This window comes from Carettochelys insculpta, chromosome 10 (genome assembly GCF_033958435.1).
Source record: "Carettochelys insculpta isolate YL-2023 chromosome 10, ASM3395843v1, whole genome shotgun sequence".
Lineage (NCBI taxonomy): Eukaryota > Metazoa > Chordata > Testudines > Carettochelyidae > Carettochelys > Carettochelys insculpta.
This window is the reverse complement of record NC_134146.1, coordinates 16,759,286-16,773,080: the sequence shown is the minus strand read 5'-3', so window position 1 is coordinate 16,773,080 and position 13,795 is coordinate 16,759,286.

Genomic DNA, 13,795 nt, shown 5'->3' with positions numbered 1-13,795 from the left:
ACGTCAGGAGGGGATCCCGAGGCTGATGCCACTCGGGGTCCTGCTCCCCCTCGGGTTCACGCTCCCCCTCCATATTCTGATGCCCCCCCACCCTCGTCCCAAGCCCACCCCCCACCACTGTACATAGTTCAGTGGTTTTGTACTTTGCTTTATTGCACATCGTTAATACACCATTTCTTTTCCACGTGCTTTTCTTTGTTTAAGTAAACCAGTTATTTGAGCACCTCCCCCACATCTGTGTTTATTGGGCAGGGGTTGTGGGGGGGAAGGGGCAGTCTGGCCACTCTCTGTTGACAGAAGGCATTGAAAGAGCAATGCACTTGCCAATCTGGGCGCAATCTGTTGACAGAAGTTTTGCTGGAAGATATCAACAGATTGTTCTAATCTAGACATAGCCTGGCCTAGGCACTCTCTGCAAGTGCCTACAGGATGGGGCCCCACAAGCAAAGAAGTCAGGGGGCTCCTAGTCTGGTGATCCCATTTGGTTATTTGAATGCCTAACCTGAGGCACTTGTGTGCTTGCTCACTGCCAGAAACTTAGGTACCTAGGGGAAATTAACCACGGAAATTCCAGAATCCTGGTACGTTAGAGCTCCAGGGTTAGGCAGCAGCCGAACAGAGGCTTAAAGAATCTCTGCGATGCCTGAATGTTGGAACTGATGTGGCAGTTAGGACTTCAAGTACCTTTGTGTATCTCACCCAGAAAGCTTCGTTATCCACTCTCTGAAAATCAGGCTTCTTTAGGAGAATGAGATTTAGGGACTTCCTGGGTCATGCAGGCTAGTGCTCTGCTATTGCTCGTAATCCTCATTTGTAAATTTGTCAAACTCCATTTTGAAAGTTGTTTATTGTTTTCCCCAATGTAACTCCTCTGATAGTTAGGTGCCATCTAATTTTCAAGCTGAACTTATAGCTCAGTGGTTTGAGCATTGGCCTGCTAAACCCAGGGTTGCAAGTTCAGCCCTGGAGGGAACCCATTTAAGGGACTGTTGCAAATAAACTTGAAAAAAAAAAAAAAAAGCTTCCAAGGATGATGCTTGGAGGGCAGGGGACTGGACTTGATGACGTGTGGAGGATCCTTCCAGTTCTAGGAGATATGTATAACTCCATGTATGAATAGGGCCAGTTAATAGCCATTTGTTGTCATGCCAATGTTGTCCTTTTGCTTGAATAACTTTTTTCACCCTGCTGTTTAAAGCCTGATATATTTATAAAGAAGAATCATGCCCCTTTTAGCCTTTGGCCAGGGTAAACAAGACAAACTCTTCCAGTTTCCTCTCATAAACCAGTTCCTCGCTCATCCTAGTAGTTTTATCTGCACCGTTGCAGTTTGAATTCATCTTTCCTGAACATGAGTGACCAGAATTGTATGCAGTAGTCCAGATGAGGTATCATGAGTTTCTTTTACAACAGCAGTAGTTCTTCCCTATCTCTGTTGAAAATACCTTGCCTGACATGCCTCAGGCTCGCATTTGTCTTTTTCTCGGTTGTATCATATTGATGCCTCATGGCCATCCTGCACTCTATTATTAGACCTGGATCGCCCTCCTCCCCCGCCATTTGCAAGTGAATTCCCACCATGTAGCCAGAGTTCTTTTCAGTGGTCCCTAAATGTTTGACCTTGCACTTCATCCTATGAAATTTCATTCCACTTCTATTATTCTTCTAAAAAACATCCCCATCTGCTGTATAACATTTGGATCCTCCACTATACAGACGATGCCTCCCAATGTTATGTCATCAGCATCTTTCATTAGCATGCTCTTAACTTTTTGTACCAAGGTCATTAGTGAAAATATTAAATAAGATCAATCCCAAAGCCAGTCTTGAGGAGTTCCGCTAGTAACCTCCTTCATAGTTCACCTTTCAGTACAATCCATTACCATCACCTTTGGTTAGCTCCTTAATTACCTTACTATTGAACTAATCCCTATATTCTCCATTTTAAAAAAAAACTTACCAGGTGGTATCATGTCAAATCTTTACTAAAGTTCACATTGATTAGATCTACTGCATTTTTTTGGTCCAAAAAATCAATTATTTTATTAGAGGAAGATACAAAGTTAATATAAGATAATCTACCTTTGGTAAACCCAACTTGCATTTTATTCCATTTTCTGGTTTACCTTCGTATTATCAATTATTTCCTTCAAAATTTGTTCTAAAGCTTTGTGTACTATTAAGGTCAGGCTAATGTGTCTTTGGCTGCCCAAATCACATTTCTTAACTCTAGGGATAGGGGACATGGATCAGCGTGCATGTTGCCCAGCCTGGATCAGGAGATGTGATCTCAGTATAATTGTCACTACACCCAATTACATGGTGGTCACAATTTGTAGTGGCGTGGGGAGCTGAGCTGGTCAATACGTTAGTCTAGTCTATGTAATACAACAGGGTTGCAAACAGGGTGACTGCATGTCTCATTTGGGCTGGCGCAGTCCCTTTTTTAAGCATTGTCCCGGCTGCCCCAACTTTTTGGGAAAAGTGGGCAGTTGTCCCATTTGTTCTTACAAACTAAATCAGTCAAAGTGAGGTGTGATGTAGAGGGACATGCAGGGAGAAGGAATGATGCCAGCCCTGTGCGGGGAAGAGACAAGGCTTGAGTGGGTAATGACCCCAGCCTCACACAGGCAGGATGCAAAGTTTTCATGAGCAGCGGGAGCCGGCTCTGTGCAGAGTGGGGAGCTGCAGTGAATGGTTTGGGTCAACCCTGTATGGGATGAGGGACCTGGGTGAGGGAAGGGCTTGGTCAGTCATGTGCAGTGTCCCAGTTTTCCTTTAGGAAGTACAGTTAGCGTGGTTGCAAATTACAGTGCAGACTGGATCTCAATTATAACTGAGTTCCCTGACTTCCATGGTTTTCTGTCTGCAGACATCCTGGAAATTCTCCTCTTCTCTGTTGTATCTGCGCCATTTACATATTGGCAGTATTTAGGAGAGGTGATCGTAATTGACATGCACACGAACAGCCCTCTATGGCTACGTCTACATGTGCAGCCAGCATCGAAATAGTCTATTTCGATGAATAACGTCTACACGTCCTCCAGGGCCAGCAACGTCGATGTTCAACTTCGACGTTGCTCAGCCCAACATCGAAATAGGCGCAGCAAGGGAACGTCTACACGTCAAAGTAGCACACATCAAAATAGGGATGCCAGGCACAGCTGCAGACAGGGTCACAGGGCGGACTCAACAGCCAGCCGCTCCCTTAAAGGGCCCCTCCCAGACACAGTTGCACTAAACAACACAAGATACACAGAGCTGAGAACTGGTTGCAGACCCTGTGCCTGCAGCATAGATCCCCAGCTGCCGCAGAAGCAGCCAGAAGCCCTGGGCTAAGGGCTGCTGCCCACGGTGACCATAGAGCCCCGCAGGGGCTGGAGAGAGAGCATCTCTCAACCCCCCAGCTGATGGCCGCCATGGAGGACCCAGCAATTTCGACATTGCGGGACGCGGATCGTCTACACGGTCCCTACTTCGACGTTCAACGTCGAAGTAGGGCGCTATTCCTATCTCCTCATGAGGTTAGCGACTTCGACGTCTCGCCGCCTAACGTCGAAGTTGGTGCCGCTACTTCGAAGTAGCGTGCACGTGTAGACGCAGCTTATGTGTATCTAGGATAGGGTTGCTAATAATTTCCAATCGCGTGGGGCATGCCAAGAGTTTGGTAATTGGCCACATTCTTCCATGATATTAATAGGATGGAGGCTGGGTGCAGAAGGGAGCTCAGGGTAAGAGACTGGGGTGCAGGAGGAGGTGTGGGATTTGGGAGGGTGTTTGAGTGAGGGAGGAGGCTGTGACCTGGGGTGAGGGATTGTGTACAGGAAGGAGTGCAGAGTCTGGGAGTGGGTATGTGTGCAGGAGAGGATTCTGACCTGGAGGAGGGGTACAAGGTCTATGAAAGGCTTGTGACCTGGGGTGGGGTAGTAGGGTGCACATTCTGCGAGCGGGTATGAATACAGTAGCAAGGGATGCAGTGGTTTTGGGTTGTGACCTAGGGCAGGGGTGCAAGATGGGGAGCAGAGAGTTGGAGGAGAGCAGAGGAGGGGGTAGAGTGGGGAGCCGGGACAAGCCCTGGCTGGGAGTCACTTACTTAGGTGGCTTCTGGCCAGTGGCCCAGCAAGACACTCAGGCAAGCTCCGTGCTTGCCACTCCCAACCCCAGACACTGGTTGGTTGGCTGCAGGCTTATGTGCATCTCTGTATGCCTCACACTCCGGAGGGAGGCCTTCTTTGTGCTCTCTGTGTTGCAAGCACAGCCCAGGCAGCTGCCATTGGCCAGTTTCTGACCAATGGGAGCTGTGAGATTGTGCTGGAGGTCAAGGCAGCACAAAGAGACACACCTGGGCCCCACAGCCGGCCACTTTGAGCAGCTTGTTGGCGCACAGCAGGCAAGGAACCTGCTTGAGGCTCCCACTGGGCTGCAGGAAGATGGCAGGGCAAATCCGGCAGTTTGGCAGGCTGGGCCCAGCTCAGAGACTTTATTTTGCCCACCCTGATGTAGGAAGATTTATGTAGTCACGCATGGCCTTCCGTCGTTGGAGGGTAGGAGATGTTCACTTGTTTGCTTTACAGAGACTGACAAATACTGGAGCTGTGTGTGGGGTGTATTTCCTATTACAATAAGATCTGAAACTGCTCCTACACCTTTGATTCAGTATTGGTGTATTTTTCAGATGTAGTTCAGATATAGCATCTCTTCAGTCTGCCTTTCTCTCCTATGTAACATATTGTGTAGTCAAGAAAAGATGGAAGTATTTTATTTCTTTTTCCTCTAACTTTTTAATCCCATCAAATCTCAGTATAGCCACTGAGGTTTAGTTTTTCAGATGTTATTGTCTTTGTTACATACAATGGCTGAAATTTGCAAAAAAAATAACAATAATAATTAGAGGGAATCTCAAACAAGAAAAGCTCCACATTGGCATATAGAGAGTTTTATTTAAATATTTGTTTGAGGGGAGAGCATAAAGTAGGATTGTTATGACTTAAGAATGTGAAGGTAAAAACTAACTTATCCTTAGCGCCCCATTTTAAATAGAACTTTTTTGATTAGCTGGAAATGTTGATTCACTTGACTTAAACTCTTGTGCTCCAAGTAGAGCATAGGTCATCTACACATCTCCTCCACTTCACTCTGTCTTGGTACAAAACTTCTAGCTGACTCCAGGAGTACCCCAGTTGTTGTTCTTCAGTCTCAGTAAATCTTCTCCACATTGTCCGAGGTTTCCTCTTTTGCATTTTCCTTACAGGTTCCACGTGAGATCTTGATGGACTCTGCTGTATGATGGTTTTCTGAGAGTGTGGCCTAGCCATCCCACTTTCTTGTCTTGATTTGAACGTCAAGTAGCTCTTGTCCTGCCCTGTTCCAAAGCTCCTCATTTGTGACAAACTCTTGTCATTTGATGAGAGGGATGTACCTCTGGCATCTGTTTATGAATGTCTGTAGCTTGTGATTAGAAGACATTTTAGAATGCCAGGTCTCGCATCCATGCAAGAGCACACTCTTCACATTTGTGTTGAAGATCCACAGTTTGGTCTTTGCAGATATTATTTATGAACTTCGTATGGGATGAAGAGTCTCGACTGCAGCAGTTGCTTTCCCTATCCTAGCCTTGATATCTGTCTGTTCCTCTGTCTCTTCCCATAATGCTCCCCAAGTAGGTGAATTGCTCCCCATCTTCCAGGTCATCCCCTCCCAGTGTGATGGTGTTGTTGGACTGGTTCATGCTCATTGTCTTAGTCTTTCCCTTGTTAATGTTCAGTCCAGTCATGTTCCAATAGCAGTGAACCAGGTGTGTCTTTTATCTTCACCAGGTGATATTGTTTAAAAAATTCTGTAGCCAAATCATTGAATTCTTACTCAGTTTTTCCTTAGGCAATGATATTTTTGCTATTGATGTCAGTGGGAGTTTTGGCTAAAAGGCAATTAAGATCAGGGTGTGAGAGACTGTGACTAGTAGATTAATACATTTACCTGCCACCTTCTGAGTCTCCTTTCCGGATTATATGTTGCCGTGTGAAAAGAACTCCAAAGGCAATAGCTGGAAGAGGCTCTCACATCTTGCAGATGTGCATGGTGTAGTTAACATTTAAACAGATGTATGCATCTCACAAAACCCACATGTAGTTCATTGTCTCTGGTAGGCTTGGCTCAAGGAATAGCAAATGAGCCAGTTAGGATGGAAGGGTGATAGCAGTGAGCATGTGTTAAGAATCTTGCACTGCCTCTGTTCATATAAATCTTGACTCACACAAACAATATTAGGGGGAAAAGTCAACAAAACGCTAAAACTCGTGTTAAAATTCTTCTCCACTCAGCAAAGCATTTAAGTACCTGCTTAAGTTCCATTGAAATTAAGCAATTAAGTTGTTGTACTTAGCATCTTGCAGGATCAAGTCCTTAATTCCTTTAAAAAAACACAACTTCCTACTCCCCAGCCTCAGGAAAGAATAACTGAGGTATATTATATCAGGGTGAAAAGTTTTACTGCCAATACAGTAAATGTGGTGTTTCGTATGTTCAAAACTGAGATCAAGCAGTCTCCAAATATGACTATTGAAACAAGACTTTACACTGTTGGTGCTCTGGTTCAGCAAGAGAGAGGTGGGTAGAGATTCTTCCAAATTTAGTAATGAAATAAGTATGTGAAGTGGCTAGAAATTGATTCTGGATAGATGTTGCTGGCCTGCTCTCTGCTGGCCAATTCATACATAAAAAAATATTACATAGCATTTGGACCCCAACCTCCAGGCTCTGGCATTCTGTTACTTTTTCTAATGGGTTCAGAATCAGGCCTCTTTCTCAGAAAAATGAAGATTCTCTCTACTCTCACTTTAAAAACAGAAAAACTTGTCTCTGGGTAAAATGAATGAATGGGATGGGGGAGAGGGGGAAAGTATATTTAAATTTTAATTTTCTTCCAAAGGGAAAGAGGTGTGTTCTGAAATCTGAAGCAAAAAATTAGATCAGAAATACAGCTGTAGCTTGGGGATTGTTTTTATACGAGCCAAGGGGATTGTCTTCTCTGGAAAGCTGAAATCACAAACGTGAGCAAACCTGATCCAATCAGCTCAGGAAGTAGAAAGTCCAGTGACAACTATCCAGTTGTCTGGATTACAGAAGTAAGCCTTTAAAATGTGTGCTGCTCACAAGACAGAGGGACACAGAATACGTATACAAGAAAAAATGTTCCTTATTTGCAAAAGTTACGTGTTGTACTTTGGGACAATCAAAGATTTATTTGTTTTATATACGGTATTAATATGAAAGCTATAAAATTGTCTTTTATGATATTGCAATTATTTTGGGTTGGGAATAAGCTCCTTTACTATGACATTCTAAAAAAAAATACATAAGATGTACTCAAAAGTTACAGTGCCACTTTTTTATGGCTCTGAAAATATTCCTTGGCCATATAAGTTGTTTGTGTCTGTGATTCCCAGGATAAATTAAGCACCTGAATAACCAGGAGAAGGGGAAAGAACAAAATATTTATGTTCATACTTGGGACTGCTGTTCCCTACTAATCCAGTTTTAAAAGGCAACAGGAATGAAGTTTCCCTTGCACAGAGCAAGTTTTGGATAAACACAGAGGTTTCTGTTGTAGAGGAGAGACACCGGGGCCTGATCCTGCACCCAATGATAGAAATTGTTCCAGCTACCCTCTCAGTGATTTGATGGTGGTGTAACCCCTCAATTTGTGTCTGAACAGTTTAGCCCTATGTGACCTTTCAGCAAAATTTTTTGCAGGCTGGGTTTTCATCCTCATATCTGGAGGCCTTTCCCCCTATGTTCAGCCTAAAATGATCTGAATCCAGTGCGGGTGGGGAATAAGTGTGATGACGGTTTGGATGTGTTAGCAGAGTTAAAGCAAGAGGAGAGAGACCTGTTGTGCAGAGAAGGGGGTGTACTGTCTTCTTGGTGATTCTGTCTCTGTCCCTTTTGGAACCGGATGTCAGCCAGAATACAAGTGGGTGATTTTCTTTTGAGTCCGCCTTTTTCTTTGGCTTTTGGTCTGCCCCCAAAGTCCATTTCCTGGTGACTGTCTAATCACCTCTACTTTTCGTGGGAGCTCCCATTTACTTGTACCAAAGTAAACACTTCCAGTTGCTGCTTTATTTAGGGTCCACAACCCCAATCTGGATGTGTTTTAAATTTCCTTTGACCTGTGTGGAGTCCTAGAGAGAGAGAGACTGGTATAAAGCTAACAGAAATTAAGGAACAAATTACTTTATTTGCTTTGGAGTATATAATCTGCGTTTGGGTTAACTAACTGCTGCTGTCACTGTGTGATCCAAGTATAGTCATATTAAAGGGCTCCTTTTATATTTTCCCTTCCCATAAAAGAAGCAGATTTCTAGTGTGCGTAGTGATTTGGTAATATGTAGCTGAAGAAATGCTGGTGCTAGCTGCAGTTGGGAAGTGACATCTGGCTCCTCTGAAATTCATGCTAAAACTCCCATTGACTTCAATAGGACCAAGATCTGACCAAATAGGCCAAAAACTCCTTTCAGCACTACCTAGTGCCAGTCCATACAGGGCCAGATGCTGATCTCAGTGACGCGCAGTGACTGCAGACAATTGCAGAGTGGTAGAAATGACATCAGCCCTGGTCAGTAACCCTCACGTTTGCCAAACACCTATGGAACAACTGCAGTGATAACTGCTTTTGTGGTATATTTTGCGCCTCTAGTCTAGCCTGTCTGCTTTGTCCAAACCAAGTGCTGGGCCATGCAGAGTGAAGGAAGCAACTTTGTTTTTGCGGTTTAAACCTGCTGCAAGCCCATATCAAAGCGATCTTCTCTTTTGCTATTCTCAATTGATTTTAAAGGATTTTAAGCGGCGAACTACAGAGGTTCCTTCAATAGAGGAGAGACATTGGGGCCTGATCTTGCATCCAGTATTAGAAATCGTGAGGCTGGCAACATACAGATTAATAAATTCAATGGCTGTGCTAGAAAGACCCATTTCCTCTTAAAATTTCTGCCTGTGTCATGCCATAGAAAAATCACGGCTGCACCAGGGTGAGGTGAGGTGGGGTTGCAAACGCTTTAGTACCAACCACCTGTTGGAGAACTGGACTACCTAAACATGTCTTTAAGCTAAATTACACACAGGTAAAAAGAGCTAGATGTATTTCTTTCGTGTCATAAAAATCACTTGTTCTGAATACAAATGCATCGATGAAGCCTCCAGTTTCTAACAATTCCTCTGGCTTTGTTGCGGTAAAAATCCCTACTGAAGCGTTTGGGATAGGAAGAAATGATTCTCCGTTCCTGGTGTTACAGTTCACTGGAAGGTAACAAGGATTAAAAGTTGCATCGGATGAAGCGGGTCTTTGGCCACCAAAGCTTCTGCTCCAAAATATCGGTTGGTCTATAAGGTGCCCCAGGACTCCTTGTTCTCGCGGATTGAAAGCTTCACTTCAGAACATCACTGCTGCAACTTCAGAGGGCATTTTCCGCCCATGCATTTCACCCACGTGTCTGTGCAATGTATATGCCAGACACCAGTATAGAAAGCTGGGGCGGGGGGGTCTATCACGCAGGTGCGGTGTGAAATGACCAGACCTTTGATTCCCCCCCGGCTCGCTGCCCCGGGGTGAGTCAAAATTCATCTCAACGCCATCTTTTAAACATGCAAAATCCTCCGATGTATTTACAACCAGCCCACCGCCCGGTCCTCTTCCCATCGATCTTCCTTGCTGGATTCACCTTGCAGCTTCTCCACTGTGCCGTCACTACCAGGAGACAGGAAGCCCCGTTTGCAGCGGCTGCCCGCAGGTTGCATTGCCCCCGCCTTCCTCTCTGGGGCGGTTGGGCTGAACAACAAGGACGCCACCGGCTTGTCTGTCCTTTCAGCACCCGGGCGAGAGGAGCCGGGCTTCTGCAACGGGTACGCGCCCGCGAGGAGCCCGGCTGGATTTCTGGGGCCAGACCTGTCTGCACCCCGGCGTGCAGAGGCCGGGGAATAAGACCCTTTCCAGCGGCGGGAGTCTGCAGGGCGGTTGCAGGGTTTGCAGCGCGCGGATCCCATTGCAGGGGCAGCAGAAACGCGCTTTCTCTTCCCAGGTCTTCCCCGCCACGCTCCCCCCCAGCCGTCCCCCGCCGGCAGTAAGCGCGCAGCTCCACCGCCAGGGCTGCTGTCCCGGCCAGGCATTGCCTGTGGCGGGGAGCCGGGCTCGCGGGCCATGTGCCGCAGGCTCAAGCGAAGCTGCAAGCCCCGGCTCGGTGCTGGCGCTTGGAGGGTGACGGGTGGCAAGGCGCTTGGAGCCGGGACCGCCTTCCTGGAGGCGGCAGCTCCCCTGCTGCAGAAGGGGCCCTCGCCACCCCAGCCGCGCGGTGCAAGGGGGAGGCAGGCTGGGAAGGAGCGGGGGCCCCCAGCCCGCTCGCTGGCCCTACAGCCTCGGGGAAGGCCCCTGTCTGTCCCGCAGCTCTGCCCAGGACCCGGCCGCTTATTTCTCCTTCGCCCGGGGGAGGTGTCAGTGCCCGAGCACGGCCGGCGGAGCTGCATGGGGGCCACCTGGTGTGGAGAGCAGACCCGCCTCCCCCGGCTGGGCCGGCGGCTCTGGCTGAACCAGCCAGGCTCGCTCGGGAATCGCTGCAAAGTCCCCACCCGCCCTGCGTCCACACACGCTTTCCATCGGCGCAGCTGAGCCTTCCCTCGCCACAGCGGGAGGGCTGTTCGCCCCAGACTCGCAGCGTCTGCCGCAGCGCACCCCTTCCCCCCTCTAGCCCCCCAAGGGTTGCGTAACGCTCAGGTCCACACCGGAGTTCACAACCCCCGTGCTAATGCCGCCCAGGCCGCTGGCTCTCAGGCTGGAGCAAAGGCTGCCCTGTAATGTGTGGATGCGACATAAAAGCGGCGGACAACACTTCAAAGGTTTCGGGGATGACTTTTCACCCTTTATTTATGTGCCTATTAATGCAATAGCCATCAGGCAGATATACATCTTCATCCTTTCAACTGATATGCTGGGAATCAATTAGCTGTGCGGATTACATTTCATACGTTGCCAAACGTTAATCTTCCTGGCCCTTTGCTGTTAATTTTTTCCCTCCAACTAGTATTGTGTGTCGGGGAAAAGGGTCCTTCAAACAATTAATCTTGGGGCTACTTGTCTCTAAATATTTACCGAGGCTGGAGGCAAGGATGCTCTCTGGAGGTTGGGGCTGCTTTTTGGTCACGTTTCTCCCAGACAAAGCCAAGCAAAGGGGGCACAGTGCGTCCGCCAAGGGATCCCACGGAGGTAATCTTTATAGGTCTGATTCAGCTTCAGTAGAGCTGCTCAGCCAGCCTGGGGCTTTTAAAGCCAGCCCTTCCCAAGGGCGTATGTCACTCCGCCAGGCTGTCGCAGACCTGTCTCTTGCAGCTTTCTCCCATTGCTTTGCCCTGGCCGGAGGAGAGCGGAACAATCCGGCCAGGACAGACGCACGAGTCGCAGCTCGGGACGGAGAAGCGATGTCGGTCATTTTTGTAAGATTTAGTTTCTGCTCGAGAACGGGGAAATCCGGCAAGTCTTTGGTGCTCTTCAGCCCGGCTGGCGATCCAGGCGAGGCGTCCTTGGGTAGTTTTTCCTGCCCAGTGCTGGGGAGAGCCGTTGGTTGGCGTCCTGGTGTTACTGCCTGAAGCCTATCAAACGCGGGTCCCCGGGGCGCACGTGTTTGCCGGGGAAATTGACTAATTCCAGAACCAGAGGAAGGTCCCACTTTTCCTAGCTCGTTCTGTAGTTCGCTGCGCATTGCCGGCTGCGTAGGCCAGCAGTTCTCTTCCCCTCATCCCCCTTCGTTGTTACTGCTCACCCAGGGCCCGATCCTGCCACCTCTACCTACCTGGGACAGTATTTTACACCACGAGCAGAGATCAGTGAGACCTAGTCCTGTGCAAGTGGGCGCCTCAGACTCTCCTCTTTGCGTGTTAATAGCCACACTTGTTGCCCGCAGTTCCCTTGAAGGCAGGAGACTGGCTTCGGAACAGTCTTAGAGGGTTTGTTAGTGAAATTGGCTGGGAGGTTGTAGAAGCGTCTTCATTTTGACTCCACGTTACCCATATGTCATCCTGTGTCATCTTATCTATCGAGCTATGTGTCTGTGGATAGTCTGCAAGTTTAAGCCTGGAAATGTTGCAAATCCCAAACTATTGCTCTCTTTCGGAAGTTTCTCTTCCGTCGGGGTCCCAGCTTAACTCGGTTCCCACGCGTCGACAATTGTTCAATCGAGTTTGCTTCTGATTTGTTACAGCCCAACATTTTCTGATTCTATCCTGTAAACGCCTTTCCTTTACCAACAAGCAAACACTTCCAATGGGGGGCTTCTGGTTCTTAATGTCTGCGAATGGTGTCCAAAATCAAAGGGCACCCTTTTCTCTGAGAGCCTTCACTTCCCTTTGGCTAAGCACAGGAAAGCCTCAAAGTCTAGTCTGGGACACCTGCAAACCAAGAGAAAGCTCCATCTTTTACTCAAGGTATATGGCTGCAAACTTCCAAAGTAGAAATTCCCTAGCAGGAAACAAAGCACCCTCTGTGACCAGAGCGATGCTTTCCTTTATTTTGTCTGTTATTACCAGATACACACAAATTGACACCAGTCAACAAAACTAGCAACAACAACAACATCTGCAGGAACTTAGTAAAGTAGGAACCAAAAATGACTTTTCGTGAAAAAGGGGTCGGATTCGAAACCACCGGGACAGTAATTTCTCTTTTTACTTTATGGTCAGTTTCGAACTACAATTCCCCATATAAAGGTGTCTCTGGAAATTACTGCTTTCTTTGCAATCAAATCTATTGCTGAAATACCAACTAAACGCCAACTATATCAACTAAATACAATCCTGCAACATCAACAAAGTTATTTCTTTCTTTCTGTCCAACATGCTTCACAATTCCCTTACGCTGAAAAGAAATGTGAGTTCGCGCTCAGCAATCTCCACGAGAAGGAAGAATAGCAATTCTCCCCGCCTTTGGTGAGCCCCGACAACATTGTAATTGATTTTTGGAACAGGAGAGAAAACAGTGCTGTTATCATTCATAAATAATTGCCTCTGTTCCTAATAGCTCTAATTTTCACTGCCTATTTGATGTGCTGCAGGTTTAATATGGAGCAGTCACTAATCCAATTAAAAGTGCACCTGGCCTGGAAGGGCTCTGTAATTAGCAGGAGTATTTTTAGCAATTTCCACTAGAAAACCGTGAAATCCTCTCTGCTGGACGGAAAGACTCGGATAGGGGCGCCGAGGAGCTGCCGTCTAATCGTTTTTGCCTGGAATTTGACCAGTTCCCGGGCGGGGAGGACGGGGCACCGCTTCGACTTGGGTGACATTGACACTCACGGGCGGGAGGCAGCCCGCAAACCTCCCCGGGCAAGCGAGCTTCGAAATCACTTCCCCCCCGCCCCCCACCCCGCAGCGGCGAGCCTGTCCCGCGGGCGCGGGCAGGGCCCGATCCTGGCCCCGTTCGAACGCTGCCGGGGATCGGGCCCCTACAGGATGGCCCTGCCACGTTTCCGTTTCAAGGCCGCCGGGGAGGTTCCCGAGCGAGCGACGCGTCCGCCAGGACCTCCCCCGGCTCCGCCCGTCGGAGCCGGGAGCCCTGGAGCCCTCTGCGTTGGCCCGAGCGCGGCCGGTGCGGGAAAACACCCAGCCCCGCCTGGCTTGCAGCCGCGAAGGGCTCCGCGATCTCCGCTCGCTCCGGCCCCCGCGGCAGCCCGGGAATCGGTGCGCTGCGAGCCCCGCCGAGCTTTCCAGCGGCGGGAGAAGGGCCCGGCTCGCCGGAGATCGCCCGGGAAGCCGGTGG